Source organism: Protopterus annectens, chromosome 3.part1 (genome assembly GCF_019279795.1).
Source record: "Protopterus annectens isolate FY-2018-M chromosome 3.part1, PAN1.0, whole genome shotgun sequence".
In the NCBI taxonomy this organism is placed as follows: Eukaryota; Metazoa; Chordata; order Ceratodontiformes; family Protopteridae; genus Protopterus; species Protopterus annectens.
Window position 1 is genome coordinate 1,534,194,226 of NC_056732.1, and position 18,206 is coordinate 1,534,212,431.

The following is an 18,206-nucleotide window of genomic DNA, read 5'->3' on the forward strand; positions in this document are numbered from 1 at the left end:
TTGGTCTGCAAAGCTATGGAAAGGATCATCATGGATCTCATAAATAAAGATACTGGGGACCTACAGACACTGGATCCTACCCAGTTCGGCTTTGTTAAGGGCAGATCCTGCCTCTTAAACCTGGTCGATTTCTTTGAAACAGTCACCAAGGCCATTGACGAGGGGAAGGTGGTCCACACAACCTACCTGGACCTCGCAAAAGCCTTCGATACAATACCCCACTCGGGCATTATAGATAAGCTCACCAGCTTAAACATAAACCCCTATGTCACTAGATAGGTTGCAAACTGGCTCAAGGACAGAACCCACATGGTTAGAATTGCTGGAGCCATATCAGACTCCAAACCAGTTACAAGTGGCGTCCCACAAGGCTCAGTCCTGGGACCTCTCTTGTTCGGTATATATTTCTCGGAGGTACAGGCCAAAACGGAAGGACTGTGGCTGACCAAGTTCGCAGATGACTGCAAACTGGGTGCCATAATCGACTCTCCAGCCGACACAAGCATCCTACAAAAGGGCCTCATAGAAACAGACAACTGGTGCCAGAGCCATGGCCTCAAGCTAAACGCCAAAAAGTGTATAGTCATCCCCTTCGGCAAAAACAAAGTGCCCACAAATTACCACATAGATGGTAATCCATTAAGTATGGAAGAAGTAATTAGGGACCTGGGGACCCAAGTTGATAGCAATCTCTCATTTGACAACCACGTGGCCAAAGTGGTTACAAAATCATTTTATATAGCCCACCTAATCATGAAGGGATTCACATCTAGATCAAGGGAGGTCATCGTGCCTCTTTACTCATCCCTCATCAGGCCCATAATTGAGTACAGTGCCCCTTTTGGGATGTACCTTACCAGACACCTGCAGCAACTGGAAAGACCCCAAAAGTACCTCACCAAGAGGATCAAAGGGCTCAAACAGATGCCATATGCTGCCCGGTTAAAGAAACTCCAGCTCTACTCAGTGGCATACCGCCTGCTCAGAGGCGATCTCTGCCTGATGTATAAAGCCATGTCCAACCTGGAATTAATGGACATGCTGCACCTCAGAAAATCCAAATCCCATCGAGCTACGCGCTCGAGAGACTTGAACCTCAGCATTGAAATAAATAGAACATGCTGGAGGGACAGATTCATAACCCAGAGGCTCCCTTCACTCTGGAATAAAATCCCAGTCCAGGTTAGGCAAAGTCCCTCATTGACTCTCTTCAACAGGAATCTTGATGAGTGGATGGGAGATCGTAGATTTACTCCGGGTATCACTTCTGTGTCACTGTTAGGCAGATGCACAGTATACTAACCTCAAAAAAGGGCACAGCAAAATTAATTTTAAAATGGGTGGCGAAAGCCAAACACACTCTGGCTAGGCTTGTAAATGCCCTAGGGCAGATAGCCTAGTATGAACCTATGAACCTATGAAGAACTTGCAGATGGAGTGGTTGGAAACCAATGTTCTCATTCTTGGAAAGCAGGACATGTATGAGGGACCCAAAGACAAATGAAACTAATAACCACTGGACTTAAAATTTAAGGAGCAGAGTCTCCTGCATAAACCCCTGGAACATCCATACTTTTGGAAAGGATAAAATACACATGAATCCAAAAAAAACAGTGCAACACGTGAACTGCGAAAATAATGACCTAGAGACGCAGAAATCAGAGAAAACAAAAAATAGATAGATAAACAAACAAACACATAGCCCAAGTAGATGGCCTAACAGGAACCAATAATCACAAAGCTTAAACAGCTGAATCAACAACAAGGCAAAACTCACACAACTGAGCCAACAAGAATCAACAGGCAAAAGAAGGAAACAAATCAAAAAATAAGTTATGTATTCACCATAACATTCCACGTGAGTTGTTTATCTTACCTTTATTCTCACTGATGGGTTCAGAGCCAATCCTCGGCTCAGATACTGCCCTATAGCAAAGCTCAAGGTTTGCCAGTAGCTCGAGACCAAGCCCCTTATCCCATGATACACTGCTGGAATTACCTCAGATCTTGTTTGCTGCGTGTATATATACCCCTGTAAGGGGGGCACTCCCCAAGAAGAAGTATTGAACAACCAGGATGATACTAGCCTCTAGGTCAACTGTCAGCCAGGATGGGGATGGACGTGAGAATAAAGGCGAGATAAACAACTCACATGGAACGTTATGGTGAGTACATAACTTCTTTATGTGAAGTTGTTAAATCTCGCCATTTATTCTCACTGATGGGTAGCATCCCTAGCACCCGCAATCCTAGGTGGCTCACGGGAGTACATTTTTCAGGACCATGGAACCAAAAGAAGACCTTTCCCTGGAAGCCTTATCTACTTTGTAATGAGTGATAAAGGTATGAGGCTTAGACCAAGTGGCTGCAGCACAAATGTCGTCAAGGGGCAATTTAGCTTGAAAAGCAGAAGACGTAGAAACGGCTCTGGTTGAATGAGCCTTTGCTTTGTGTGGCAAAGGTATGTTAGCATTTGCATGAACAAATGAGATACTATCCGATAACCATTTGGAAAGGGTTGTCTTAGCCACTGGTCTACCTTTTCTGGCCTCTGAAAAGGATACGAAGAGTTGATCTGATTTTCTAATATCCTTAGTTTTATCAAGATAAAATCTGAGCTGTCTATGTACGTCAAGTTTGTGCAGCATTTATTCCAATTTGTTGGAATGGTTGGGAAAAAAGACTGGCAACTCAATGACCTGATTGATATTTGATTCGGAACAGACTTTAGGCAAAAGGAGGGGTTTGTTCTGAGAGATACTCTATCAGCATGGAAAATCATGTAAGGAGGTCTGATAGATAATGCTTGAAGTTCTGACACTCTGCGGGCAGAAGTAATGGCCACTAGAAAAATAGTTTTCCAGGACAAAAATTTGAGATCACAAGATGATGCTGGTTCGAAGGTGGGAAGAATTATCTGAGACAGCATAAAATTCAAATTCCAGGGAGAATAAGGGATTTTGATAGGTCTCATGTGAAAAACACCTTTAAGAAAAACCTTAGATAACTTATGGGCCATAACATTTAACCCATCGAATCCAAGGTGGAAATTTGATATGGCGGCAAACTGAACCCGAACTGTGGCAGCTGCTGCTCCTTCCTTAAAAATCATTGTCAAAAAGTCTAAAATGGATGACAGAGGAGCTCGAAAAGAGTCAATTTTTTGTATACTGGCCCAAACTGAGAACCTTTTCCACTTACTGCGATACAGTTTTCTGGTGGATGGCTTATGAGAAGACAGTAGAAATTGTCTTGTGTCATCTCAGAGTGAATGAAGCCTGGCTATTTGGGGAAGTGGATCAGCAAAGCAGTTAGCTTTAGAGACTGCACTGAAGGATGGAGGTCCCCTGACGGGTGTGTCAGGAGGTCTGGAACTGGGTCAAGGATCCATGGACCCTCCAGCAGATGATGGCGAAGGAAAGGGAACCAAATCTGTCGAGGCCAATGGGGGGGCTATATGGATAACAGTTCTTCCCAGCGATTATGCTTTCTATAAAAACCTGGGTATCAATGGAATAGGTGGGAATGCATATAGGAGACCCGGAGGCCAATCGTGTACGAGTGCGTCTCTCGGGGGATGTCCCGGAGGTGGTATCAGGGCAAAGTAGCTTCTGCATTTGGTATTGATGTGACTGGCAAAGAGGTCACAGCAAGGCTGGCCCCATTTGCAGAAAATCAAGTCCACAACGTGTTAATTGAGAGACCACTCGTGAGGCAACAGGATCGCCTTGCACAGCTTGTCCGCTATCACGTTGGATTTCCCCAGGATGTGTGTTGTTAACATAAAACGCTGGGATGACACAGCACATTGCCATACCCTGAGGGCTTCTCGACAAAGGGGGTAAGACTTGGTTCCGCCCTGTTTGTTCAAGTACCAGACCACTGACATGTTGTCTGTCTGAATTGCAATTGTCCCTAGAGGAAGAGAGTCCTGGAAGTACTGCAATGCCAGAAGTACTGCTCTCAACTCCAGAACTTTGATATGCAGATGTGACTCTTGATCCGTCCATGTGCCTTGGGCAGTCTTTCCCTGAAAATGCCCCCCCCCCCCAATCAGGGACGCGTCTGTGGTCACAGTGGCTACGGGGGGGGGCACAAAGGGTCTTCCTATTGTGACATGAAGAGACATCAACCACCACCAAAGATCTCTCTTTCAAGAATTTGTGATGAGAATCATATGGTTCATTGGTAACTTCTGGTAAGACCATTGAGCGAACAGGAGCCACTGAAGAATTCGCATATGCATCCTTGCGAGTGGAATGGCTAGAATTTTTGCCGCCATCAAACCTAGTACCTTCAAAACCTCTGAGACTGTAGCTTTGTTATTTGACACCAATGAGTTGACGTGTTGGTGAAGAAGTGAGACCCTTTCGACTGGAAGACGTAGAGTGGTGGTTGAGGTATCTAACTCTGCTCCTATAAAGACGGTATGCTGCGATGGCGACAAGGCAGACTTTTCGAAGTTGAATGTAATACCTAAGTGGTGGCAGAGTGTCAGAGTAGATTGTGTTGCCTGAATCAATTGATGACTGGTGGCAGCGGTGAGGAGCCAATCGTCTAGATATGGAAACACCTGGAATCCTAGACACCTCAGGTGAGCCGTGACCACTGCCATGCATTTGGTGAACACTCTGGGGGCTGTAATGAGACCAAAGGGCAAGGCTCGAAACTGGTAGTGATTGGCTCCCAGCCGGAAATGCAGGTGATCTCTGGAGCATCTGTCCATCTTTGTGGTAGTACGCGTCCTTGAGATCGATGGAAAACATCCAATCGCCTTTCCCTAGAAAGGGATGAATGGCCTGAAGCATGACCATTCGGAACTTCTCTTTTTTTACAAATTGGTTGAATTTGCTAAGGTCCAAGATAGGTCTCCAGTCCCCTGTTTTCTATGGAACCAAAAATAATCTTGAGTAAGTTCCAAATCCAACTTGGTCTGCTGGGACTGGCTGGATTACTCTTTTTTTCTAGCAACCAGCGGACCTGTATGGTTGCTTGTTCCCTGAGACTGGGTGGAACATCCGGGATTCTGTTTACAGGAGTGGGAGGGGAAGAGAATGGTATGAAATACCCTCTGGAAATGATGCTTTGTACCCAGGTATCGGATGTTATGTTTAGCAAGGCTTCTGGGTACAAAGATAAGAGACCCCCGACTGCCTCCAGAGCTGGACAGCCAGGTCTCCTTTCAGGAGAGCTGGTAGGGCAGACCAGCGAAATGGCCTCTGTCACCCTGCTGTTGCAGACCCCCCCCTGCCGCGCGGGCGGCATCTTCCATTATAACCCCCTCCTCTGCCTCTACAGGTGGTTTCTCCACGTGTGTCCTGAAAGGCTCCCTGTGCTTTTCGGAACCACATTTTTCCGCTCTTAGGACCCTTGGGATAGGGTCGAGTAGGAGTAGAAAAACAGACTCCAACGGCAGATAGAGTCTTGCCTACCTGCTCACACCTGGTTAGAGTTTCCTTCACTTTGGGCCCAAACAGGGATGAGCCATCAAATGGGGTGTTGATAAAGGAAGACTTGAAAGGCTCCGCAAAGGAACAGAGACGCATCCAGGCTTGTCTACGCACAGCAATGCCTGAACTAGCGGCTCTATTCGAACCATCAGCTGCATAAGATATGAGGCGCATAGACGAGTTCTCAATCGAGTTTAGGGTAGCGAGCTGTGTGTTAACTTTGTCGGCAACCCCTGCAGCTACCGTACCCTGGAGAGTATCTCCTAGCTCTTTCAGGAGATCTCTTTGTAGTCTTGTAAAATGGGTTAAATAGTTCATTGATCGAAGGGAAAATGTTGCTGAACTAAATGTGCACTTCCCATATCTATCCATGATCCTAGAATCTCTGTTAGGAGGATGGATAGATGAGGACGTCTCAGACGTTTCCTTATTGGTGGCTACAGCCACCACCATTGCATCAACAGGCACTCCCTTAGTCAAAAATGCTTTGTCCACTGGGGCAGAGATGGACTTATTTGGCTTCCGAGGGACAGGTTCCATGGCCTCTGGAGACTCCCACGCCTTACGAGAGATCACCTCCATGAGCTCATCGTAAGACGGAGACACCCAAGAAGTGGAAGGTTGAAACTGGAAAGGCTTCAAGAGCACTGACTCGTCTACAGTAGGGCTTTTGGACTGCCAACCGCCCCTCTGATTAAGGATCTCTAATATCTCTGCAAAGGAGATATCCTCAGAGGGGGATCGAGGGGACCCTTCTGACTCATCCAAGTCAGTGTCAGATGTCAAAGACTCCTGTGGGGAGTCCAAGTGCCTCCTCTTGCACAGTCTCTTCCTGGGTACCTCCTCAGTGAGGGGATCTGGGGAGGTCTCAGAAGAGCAGGGGGCGCCCTGTGGGGCTACTTGAGGCTCAGGGTCTCTACGCCTGGGTGGACTGGTAGAAACAGGAGCAGACACAGGCGCTTGAGGGGAGGAGGAAGCCAGACCTGATGCTGGTGTCGTCTTTGGAGACAGGACTCTCCTCATGGCATTGAACGCACCATGGCTCCGATGAGAAGGGGTAGACAACTCCGAAGGGACCGTCCGATCCTCCCACACTGAGGCCATGGGCTCTGAGCCCGAGGTAGGAGCCGAGCTCATCCAAGCCGAAGCCCCGAGAGGAAGAGTCGGCACCGACAAATCGATACGACTATCCTCCCCGGACCCAACAGGAGAATGTCGGCTCCTACAGTCCCCGGTCGGCGCCGAGGACATCCGAGTAGATGGAACAGATAACACCGGTGCAGGTCTCAGCTCCACAGGTTCAACAACTATTAGGTCGGGCTCCTTCAGCTTCGAAGTCCAGTACGACTCGGAGGAGGAGTAGTCAAGTCTGGGTTAATGGTCTTCGGCTCCGACAAAGGCGTCGGAGCCGACAACAATTTAGCAAGGCCTGGTGCCCGTAGAAGCTTCTGCACTAGCCGGTCCATATCTATATCTAAGAGGCTGACAGAAGACTTCGAGGAGTGCACCGAAGGTGCTGACTATAGCAGAGGAGATGAGGGAATTTCAGAGACCGGCTCCAAAACTGAACAGAAGGGACACTCGGCTCTGAGGACAGTGGAACCGATGACCCTACACCCTCCATTTTTTTAGTCTTTTTGGATGCTTTCGAGTCACCTGAGGATTTGGAAGATTTTGAGGATCTACTAGCACCATCCTGGTCACCCAGCGCTTCAGAGAAAGGGTGCTGAAGTAAACCCCTGTCTACTAATTTTCTCCTTCTCTCCAAAAGCACCCTGGAGGAGAAGGCGTGACATATACAGCAAGAGTCTTGGAGGTGTTTAGCCCCACAGACAATAAACACATTGGACATGCCCGTCAGTGACAGACATTTTTTGTCCACAATCCGGACATTTCTTGAAGCCAGATTTTGGATGAGGCTTCTCTTTCTCATCAGACATTTATATATCAGATTAAACAATTTTAAAGAATTAAACAACACACTTAAAATTATCTACCAAAGTACACCTAAGGTTAAATACAACGCCAACTCTTAGGCCCAACACTATAGAAAAACAGAAGCCAACACAGGGCACTAATCTAAAACCAAGTCTAAGCCTAAAACTCCATAGATTATATATATATATATATATATATATATATATATATATATATATATATATATATATATATATATATATATATATATATATATATATATATATATATATATATATATATATATATACACACACACTATCATATGAAAAAGTGAAGAAAAAAGTTTTTAAACTTGCAAATAGAAGAATCTATTGATTAATAATGGTCCGAGCTATCTAGAACATCAAGATCTGTGCCGCAGCAAACTAGATCTGAGGTAATTCCAGCAGTGCATCATGGATAAGGGGTTTGGTCTCGAGCTACTGGCAAACCTTGAGCTTTGCTATAGGCCGTGTCGGAGCAGAGTATCGGCTCCGAACCCATCAGTGAGAATAAACGGCGAAATTTAACAATTTCACACTGGGTGTTATTCTGAAGGGCAGAATATCCTAACAGAAGGGGAAAGTGCCTGCAAATAAAGCAAAATACATTTTTTTAGAAGAAAAGACAGAACTCAATATCAAAGAAAGTTGCTGATCTACATTCAAAACCTTAATATTAACTGGAGGAGGGACATCCTGCACTGAAAAATCTGCTAAAGTAGCCTGGGGCTGTCACAATCCAACCAAATGCTTTCAGTGGCAGGCATAGCCGGCCTTATGCATAGGCCAACTAGGCAGCCACCTAGGGTGCCGCTCTACTAGGGGCACTTTTCCAGTATTTATTTGGTGTATGTAGACCAGGATGGGGGCAGCGGGTGGTGTGGGGGGGGTGCCATGGAGCCCTTTTGCCTAGGGCAACATTTGACCTAAGGCCGCTCCTGTTGGCAGGAAATACCTGGAAAACAGTGGAGACAAACACAGGGTTCCTTGTGGCAGGAATCAGAGTAGCCTGGATAAAGTTGCACTTGCTGGGCAGAGCATGCATGGAGAGCACAATCCTGTGGGTTAAAAAAATGAATCTTCTTAGCAGATAGTGTAAATTTTCAAAATAAACAAACAATAAAAAGAAATAGCAGTGGTTTGAGCTGCCAAGCTTAAACAGCGCAGCATATCCTATCTTACGAAAAGCCACTTCTCTAACATTCTATTTAAAATGATCCTTTACAAGATTAAATATCTTACTGAAAGAAGCACCCTCTTGAAGGAAAGACAGAAGACAAGGATTCTTCAATCCTACAGACAGCATCAAGACTAAAAGGGGATGTAATCTGGTCTGTAAAATTCATGGATTCTTCATCCTCTGCTGAAATGAGGGAGCGATGGAGGCTTTTTTCTTTTTTTATGATGAATAATCCCTAATGAAGAAGATGTGGCTAGCACTACTACAGCTTAAGCTGCCTTCTAAAGTAATGTATGGTACTGATGGACAAATTCTAAATCAGTAGTAACCAAAGGAGCAACAACAAATAACTGGAGGACTGACATCTCAGCATTGGGAATCTAGGGTACTAGATGTCTCTTTGCTCTGAATTTTAGTCAGCTAAGAAATAAGCAAGCTTCCTTACCAATATCCAGGCCTTAAAAAATCAAACTGTTGCACCACGGCCAGTAATGTGCAGACACAAAATCTGATAAAATATTATAAGTTTGTTTATTTAAATAAAACAAGCAGAATTGCTCGGTAGAAACTTTGTCATTGAAAAAAAGAGCACAAAAATAATGCTCAATAAACAAAGTATTTTTCAGTCCTTGTCACTTGACTGTATAAACGGCTCTTTTTCAATGATAAGTACTCACAAATTGCTCCATGTATAGAAAGGATAAAAAGTTCCAAAAAGTAACAATATTGCGTCCTCTAGATGTCAATGAGAACCTGTTATCCAAAAATATTTTTACAGGCAAAATCATTCGCAGATAGATCTTCGCCTTTAAGGAAACCAAATGGTGATGAAATACTGCTGTTTAAATACGTTGACAAAAATGGATATAAACTCCAAAGCAAAGGACCCCAAATACACGATAAGTGCTTTCGGTTTTCACCTTCTTCAGATCGTAAGGGGTTGAAAAAGATGATGAACTTTTAAACAAACTTGTGACCAATGATCATGCGCCAATTATGGCGCCTTAGACAACGATACACCTTCTATGCAAAAGAGGTGCTCAATCACTATGTTCTTAACCAATAAGTTGCTAACAACTGTCATCCATAAATTTGACTGAAGTTCTAAGGTTAGAGCATCAGATGAATTGTGGCCAATTAAATGTCAGATGATTCTCCAAGGAAAGAGGTGTATACCTTGCATTCAAATGAGATGTCCGACCATCTTCCTAAACCAATCAGATGTTTAAAAAACATATAATGTGCAAAGCTGTAAAGAATACAGTATGAGTTCTATCAGAAGAAACAACAAATTTTAAAATATTAGCTTATAAAGATTTATTTACTTATATTCTTCATAGGTTCATAGGTTGGTACTAGGCTATCAGCCCTAGGGTCTATACAAGCCTAGCCATAACAATTCCCTGGCTATTTCTTCCCACATTATTTACTTTCCTGGACCCCTGTCTAGCAGGGCGACTGACGTGATCCCGGGGGTGAATTTCCTTTCTCCCATCCAAACGTCAAGGTTCCTCTTGAAGAGGTCCAAAGAGGCACTCTGCTTGACATGTATGGGCAATCTATTCCAGAGTCTGGGGAGTCTCTGGGTCAGGAACCTATCCCTCCAGCATGTTTTGTTTATTGTGATGACAAGGTTTAGATCCCTGGAGCGTGTAGCTCTGAGGGATTGGGATTTCTTTAAGTGTAGCATGTCCAACAGCTCTGGGTTTGACATGGCCTTGTATGTTAAGCAGAGATCGCCTCTGAGTAGACGATATGCGACAGAGTATAGCTGGAGTTTTTTAAGGCGGTCAGCGTAGGGCATCTGTTTTAGGCCTGTGATTCTTTTAGTGAGGTATTTCTGAGGCCTTTCCAGTTGTTGCAGATGTCTTGAGAGATACATACCAAATGGGGCATTGTATTCTATAATGGGTCTAATGAGGGATGAGTACAGTGGGACAATGACCTCCTTTTTTCTGGATGAAAAGCCCTTCATGATGAGGTGTGCCACATAGAAGGATTTCCTGACTGTTGTGGCGATGTGGTTATCGAAGGTGAGACCACTGTCCACCTGTGTCCCTAATGTTTAGTGTACTGCCACCTATATGGTAATTCATGGATACATGTTTTTTCCCAAAGGGGATAACAATACATTTCTTGGCACTGAGCTTGAGCCCATGGCTCTGGCACCAAGCATCTGTTTCTGTAAGGCCCTTTTGTAGAGTATCCACATCATTTGGGGATTCAATAATGGCTCCCAGTTTGCAGTCATCTGCAAACTTTGTTAGCCAGAGTCCCTTAGTGTTGACCTGTACTTCAGAGAAGTAGATGCCAAACAAGAGCGCCCCAGGACTGAACCCTGAGGTACTCCACTTGTCACTTGTCTGGAGCTGGATTTGGAGTCGGCTACTTTTACAGTGTGGGTTCTATCAGTAAGCCATTTAGCAACCCATTGGGTGACATAGGGATTAATACCCAACTTAGTAAGTTTATCTATGATTCCAGAGTGGGGATGGTGTCAAAGGCCTTGGCAAGGTCTAGATAGGCTGTGTGGACCACCTTACCCTTGTCCATGGCTCTGGAGACTGATTCAAAGAAGTCAATCAGGTTCAGGAGACAAGATCGCCCTTCACAAACCCAAACTGGGTGGGGTCCAGTGTTTGAAGGTTGCCAATGTCTTTGTTTATAAGTTCCATGATAATACGCTCCATGGCCTTGCAGATAAGGCTTGTCAGACTGATGGGACGGTAGTTTCCGGGATCCAAGGTGGATCCCCTTGTGGATTGGGATAACTGTAGCTCTGCCACTCAGTGGGCACGAAACCTGAGGTGAGGCTATGATTAAACATGACACTTAGGTGAGGTGCCAGTTCATATTGTAGTTTATGTAGTACACAGCCCGGGATGTCATCTGGTCCCATGGATGCTGTATTCTTGGCTTTAGAGAGTGCGTTTTGTACCTGTGTGGCCGTTATTACTGGAATTTGGCAATCTTCCGGTATTGAGATGGGCCATTTAGGGGGTGAGAGGGGGGTGAAGTTGGCACTGAATCGATCTGCCAGGATATTGGCAATATCCTTTGGATCCGTATATTTATTGCCATTCTGTTTTAGCTCAGAGCAGATCTGAGCATTGCCATTTAGATTCTTGACATAGTTATAGAATGCTTTGTGGTTGTCTTTGGAATCTTTGGCAATTTTATTTTCATAACTAGCTTTGGAGGATTTTATGAGGCATCTCAGTTTCTTACTGAGGCTAGTAAGGGAGTTTTTTGCATCCTGGGATTTTCCTCTTTTCTGCAAAAGTTTCTTCCTTTTGTTGTAAAGTTTGTTTATAGCAGGGTACCACCAGATTGGCTTCCTTTTTTTGGATGAGAGAATTTTGGTTCTATTTGGGATGGCACGATTCATGCATGAGTGGATGTGCTCGTACAGTGCCTTAGTGTAGGATTCAGCAGTTGAACTTTCAGTTCCCGTCTGCATGGGCGTCATGAAGTTTGTCACTTCTGATTTGAGTAGCATGAAGTTGGCTTTGGAGAAGTTTTTTATGGTGGTTTCTTTACTGGGGGGTGGGGGTGGGATGTGGATGTTAAGGGTGATTAGCTTATGGTCAGACCTGACTAACGAGGGGTGACCATAGGTATCGAGCATTGATTTGCCATGTTGGTAATGACCAGGTCTAGGATATTGGAGCCCTGGTGGGACTATGGATTAGTTGATCCAGGGCGTTGGAATTTATGAATTCCAAGAACCGTTGCAAAGGTGTTGGGACATGAGTAGTTTTCCCAGTTAATGGCAGGGTAGTTAAAATCACCCAGTATTAGGGTGTTTGGTTCTATCTTAATATTTTCCAGTATGTTTAAAAAGGTGTAGTGAGAATCTTGGGGTATGGTGGGGGATCTGTAGCAAGCTACAATTTGGATTGCAGTCTTACCTAGTGTTAGTTGCACTTGGAGAATTTCAGACACATTGTGTTGGCCAACTAGCCTGGTGGTGTGAATATCCTTGGTGAATATTGACACTCCTCCACCTTTAGTGTTTCGGTCCTGGTTTGGTGGCCGAAAAGTGTGGTAAGAGTTGTAGCCTGGTATTGCAGGGGTGCTCTCTGGAGCCTTGAACCAGGTCTCAGTTACTGCACAGATATTCAAAATCAGAGATTTCTGGTGCCAATTCTACTGAGACAAAAGCTTTCGAAAGTCAGCGTGCCTTTCACTCCTTCAAGTGACATTAAATAGATAAAGTTATAGGCAACACACCAAAAATGTCAATATCCAAATATTTCAATGAACAATGCTGCCTTTTGGTGTGATCACTAGTAAGAATCATGCACGATAGTAACAGAAATTAGAGGTGATGACATCGATCAAATTGGCGTTAATCGGAAAGCAAACAATACTATAAAAGAGGTGTATGCTTTATATACATATTAGTTGTTCTTTCATTTGCCTGTCGACTGAGGTATAGCGACGCACATATCTGAGATATATACAGCTTCCTTACTAATGCGATGAGATAAGTTTAATAGATATAAACTTGTGGAAATTTATTCATATTCTTCAGCATATATCATCCAAAGTAGAGATATATGTAAATCACTTATTCCAAAATCAAGATAAGGCTTTCAAGGTTAACAAACCTTATATCTCTCTGAATTACAATATAAATATATATATATATAAAAAGCAGTGATTGAGCACCTCTTTTGCATAGAAGGTGTATCGTTGTCTAAGGCGCCATAATTGGCGCATGATCATTGGTCACAAGTTTGTTTAAAAGTTCAGCATCTTTTTCAACCCCTTACGATCTGAAGAAGGTGAAAACCGAAAGCGCTTATCGTGTATTTGGGGTCCTTTGCTTTGGAGTTTATATCCATTTTTGTCAACGTATTTAAACAGCAGTATTTCATCACCATTTGGTTTCCTTAAAGGCGAAGATCTATCTGCGAATGATTTTGCCTGTAAAAATATTTTTGGATAACTGGTTCTCATTGACATCTAGAGGACGCAATATTGTTACTTTTTGGAACTTTTTATCCTTTCTATACATGGAGCAATTTGTGAGTACTTATCATTGAAAAAGATCCGTTTATACAGTCAATGACAAGGACTGAAAAAGACTTTGTTTATTGAGCATTATTTTTGTGCTCTTTTTGTCAATGACAAAGTTTCTACCAAGCAATTCTGCTTGTTTTATTTAAATAAACAAACTTATAAGATTTTATCAGATTTTGTGTCTGCACATTACTGGCCGTGGTGCAACAGTTTGATTTTGTTGTGCTTGGATTCTACTTTCTGTTGCCTTAGTAGTGAGGAATTCATTCATTTATTATAATATCCAGGCATTGGATGCTTCCTCACCAGTGTTGGGAAATTATGGAATGAAGGGACAGTAGAAACATGGGTAATCTCTAGAGTCAAATATGGAAAAGAACTATTCCCCTAAATGCAGTACTGTACATCTACAGATCAATATCCATAATGAGAAAGTTCCTTCACTCAAAATGTAAAACTCCAACATCAGATGTCATTTTGACAAAGATGTAAGAATCAAAGCAACATGTGACAGTGATGTTTCCTCTCCCATTCCCCCCAGTGAAGCAGGAAGGAAGTAGAAAATACAGAAGAATAAGAGCAGAAGACTGCTTTCAAAGTTGAAGAATGAATGCAAGCACTTCTAGGATGCACAATTTTGCTTGGAGCAAGAATCAAAATGGACTTTTCAGTCACAGGCATCTTCCCAATTGTCATGTTTGTCTCTTACATACAAATAATGAGAAGGCTTGCTTTTTTTTTTTAGATGCTTTAACATACAGAAACACATCAGGATGGATAGCAGCATCTATAAACAAGAACAAACTAACTAAAAAATAGAGCTTACAAAGATACATGTTCACATCTCAACAGCTAACTACAAAATGGCAGTCTGACCTGCATGTGGTCAGTATTTATACATTTGTGCAATCCCCTGGATACCTTCTTAAATGTATATACATACTCAAAGATCTACATCCTCCCTCTTAAAAAGACTGCCCTTTATGCAAAACAATGTTAGGGCTAGACATGCATTACTAGGTACATCAGAAACAAAACATAATGTTCATATCCAAGTTGCCTCATATCTATTGCAAGCTTTAGAGAGTCGACCATATCTCATAACGTAACAGGTGGTACTGAAATCAGCAATATAATATATTCTGGTTGCAAGGACTTTGGAACAATCACTTTTGGACCTTTCATAATGATACCTTTGCCAGACAGAATCTCACCTCTGTATAGAAAATAAGGTTGCAGTTCTTGAGGTAAACTAGATTGCTTTGAAGGCCACCCATGACTGACAACGTGATTGAGCCTCTGAAAAACTGGATATGTAGCTGTGTGATCTCTCAGCTCATCAAGGCATGTGGAAGGAAAATTATGCACTTCCATGATTTCAAAATAATCAATCTAATGAGAACTTTGATTTTTCATGCTGTTCACTGGTACGTCTGAGTGATCTGGATAATGTATCAGCAAGATAAAGAAGTTTGTCTTTCTTGTACACAAGATTGAAATTGTACTTTTGTTATCTCAGCATCATACGCTGCAGTCGGGCTGGAGCTGAATGCATTGGCTTTCTCAAGATTGTGACTCATGCCTGATGATCTGTTTTGATCTGGATAGGTCTACCATAAACATAATCATGGAACTTCAAACATGCAAACACAATTGCCAAAAGCTCTTTCTCAATCTGGGCATACTGCTGTTCAGTTTTGGTAAGCGTTCTTGATGTAAAATGACTGCACCAAGACCACATTTCGAAGCATCACAAGCAAGTGTTACTTGTTTGTGAACATCATAGTATCTGAGCATTGGAGGGCTAGCGGTTCTCTGTTTCAGGACATCAAATGCTCTTTGGTGTTGCTCTAACCAAGACCAGGATACATCTTTACTTGTCAGCTCTCTAAAAGTTGTCTAAAGTCTGGAATGAACTTGCCTAGGTAGTTGACCATGCCAAGAAAACACTGCAGGGCTTGTACATTGTCTGGAGCTGGCATCTCGAGAATAGTTGCTTGCTTTGAAAACTCTGGTCGTAGTCCTGTACTTGTAAATAAGTGACCAACATAAGCAACTTCTTGTAGCCGGAACTTATGTTTGTGTGGATTGAGCTTAAGATTCACTTGATGTGCCCTTTCTAGAACTTTTCTGAGGTTTCTGTTATGTTCAGCATCATCATGACCTCCTACCAGTATATGTTGTATACTATGACAGCAGAAGGATACGCAGAAAAAATTTGCTCCATTGCACTTTGAAAGATTTCACTTGCAGAAGTTATCCCTCATGGCATTCTCAAAAAATCTATACCTATCAAACGGAGTACTGAAAGTAGTGAGAAGTGAGGATTTTTTGTCAAGTAGAATTTGCCAAAATTAACTCTTTGCATCTGGGACAAAAAATAGTGGTATTTGGCATCAAGGTTGCGACTTCTTTGACTGTGCGCATTGGATGATGAGGTCTTTTTAGTGCTTTTTTCAAATCTCGTGGATCAATAGATATTCTGATGTCATCTGAGCTTTTCTTATAAGCTATCACAATGAAGACACCCATTCAGTTGGAGTTTCAACTGGACAAATCACAACTTGTTGCAATTTATCCAGCTCAGCTTTGACTCTACCCTGCATGGCTACTGTAACTTTTCTTGCTGGCCTGATAAGTGGACTGACCTCTGGGTCTAACTTCATGGAGTACACAACTGGAAGTTTGCCTAGTTTGTCATGGAAAAGATCAGCATAGGTAGAAAAAATGTGCTGGGCAAAATTAGAGTTGTGGTCTTTCAAGCTAACATGGTGAACTTACTTATTAAATGAAAGTAGTCCCATTTTCAAAGTGTCTCTGAGCCCAAATTATGACTGGACGTGCCTCTTGACCACATAAAATAAGCTGTAGCTTCTTCCAGAAGAATAACTTGAAAGCATAACTGAGCTTTCGGTTTGAATTTCTTCACCTCCATAAGCAACAATTTTCGCACACCTTGCCAAATCAACCCTTTCACCTTCACACTCTATAGCAAATATTTCTGCAGACATAACATTGCACTTGGAGCCTGTATCAACTTTGAGCTCTATGGGTTTGCCATTTATCTGAACAGTACAAAATACTTCATTCTTTGCCCTTAAATCTACTGCACTGGCCATTTCAACAACCACTGACACACCATCAACATAAAGAGTAGAACTGCCTCAATTAGTTTCTTAAAGTGTTCCCTTTTGATAAAAAGTCCCCACATTCTTTTGATTTACAAAATCTTTTGAAGTGATTCCATTTATTACATTTGTGGCATTGTTGACCAAAAGCTAAACATTTTTCCATTTAGATTCATGACTTCCACCACAACTATAACAGTTGACAATGAAACCTGGGTGGGGGCCATGCTTTGAGTTTGCTGACTCACTCCCATGCCTCACTGAGACTGTGCAGCTTCTGGAATGTGCTAGAAAGTTCTGGAGAGTCTTGCAGCCATCCCTGGTAAACCCTGTAGCTGCCATACGCTTAGGACTGTTTCTTTTAACCACATGCTACATACTATCAACATGAGCTTTATCACTTTGCCTTCTAGAGCTGCTCTCATTTGTAAGCATATCTGTGTGCTTCTCTGTAAGCTCGTATATCTGAGAAATCTCAATGGCATTTTTCAAAGTTAAATCACTGTCACAAAGCAAAATCTTTCTCATAGCATCATCTTTTATACCACACACAAGTCTGTCTTTTATGAAATCATCCCTTAAGTCATCAAATCTGCACGTTTTAGCTTTATTTCTCAGGTCAGTTATATATACTGCAAAAGTTTCAACAGGCTTTTGATCCCTTGTGTGAAATAAGTGCCTTTCCATTGTAACATATGTCGGGGGGGGGTTACACATTTCTCTAAATTTATGTTTTAAGCACTCAGAGTCCTCCCTTGACTAAGCCTGTACAACAATATGGCAGTTTTCCACCTCTCCAGCATAAACAGCAGGTGCATACACAAATGAGTGCTACCTTTCTATATTTTCTGACCCAGCTAAATTAAGTATAATAAATGTATTTGTACGGTCATCTTTATCAGAAAATACAGCCTGTATGAAAATGTACTCTTGCTCAAACATTCTCCAGTTCTCAGCAATATTACTATCACACACAAGTGTAATGGGTTTTCAAAATCCGTCTGCCGTGCCCACAAAGTATACACAAACACACTGAAAACATGGCCCTTGTAATTATGTATGAACAAACTGTTCTGTGAGCTTGTAACAACATTCAAATGCACAATAATCTGTAATGGCCGTGCTCAGAGAAAAATGCCTTACTGTAACACTGCACAAACATGCAAACACTTTATGCACTCTGAAAACTCGAGTATCTTTGCTTAACACGAAAATACATATACTTTGCGAAAATGCGTCATTTCCTTCTTTTATTCGTTTTGTGCAATTTAGACTTTATTTCAAACATTCTCCACAGTAATTTGAATACTTTTATCAATATCGTACATATTGGTTTATGCGAATATTGTTTAGAATGTTCTGTATGCCCTTTTTCATATTATACGAAAGAAAATAGTGCTCAGCAAGTTTTCATACCTGAAATTCGTTTCTGACCTGATTTGCAAAGTTTACACACAAT

At 42.5% G+C, this 18,206-nt stretch overlaps 1 protein-coding gene across 2 annotated transcripts in view; it reads right to left on the reverse strand.

Annotated features, from left to right (window-relative positions):
* LOC122798555 (autophagy-related protein 9A-like) overlaps positions 1-18,206 on the reverse strand; it is a 1,089,020-nt gene that overhangs the window by 429,103 nt on the left and 641,711 nt on the right. The window lies entirely within an intron of this gene.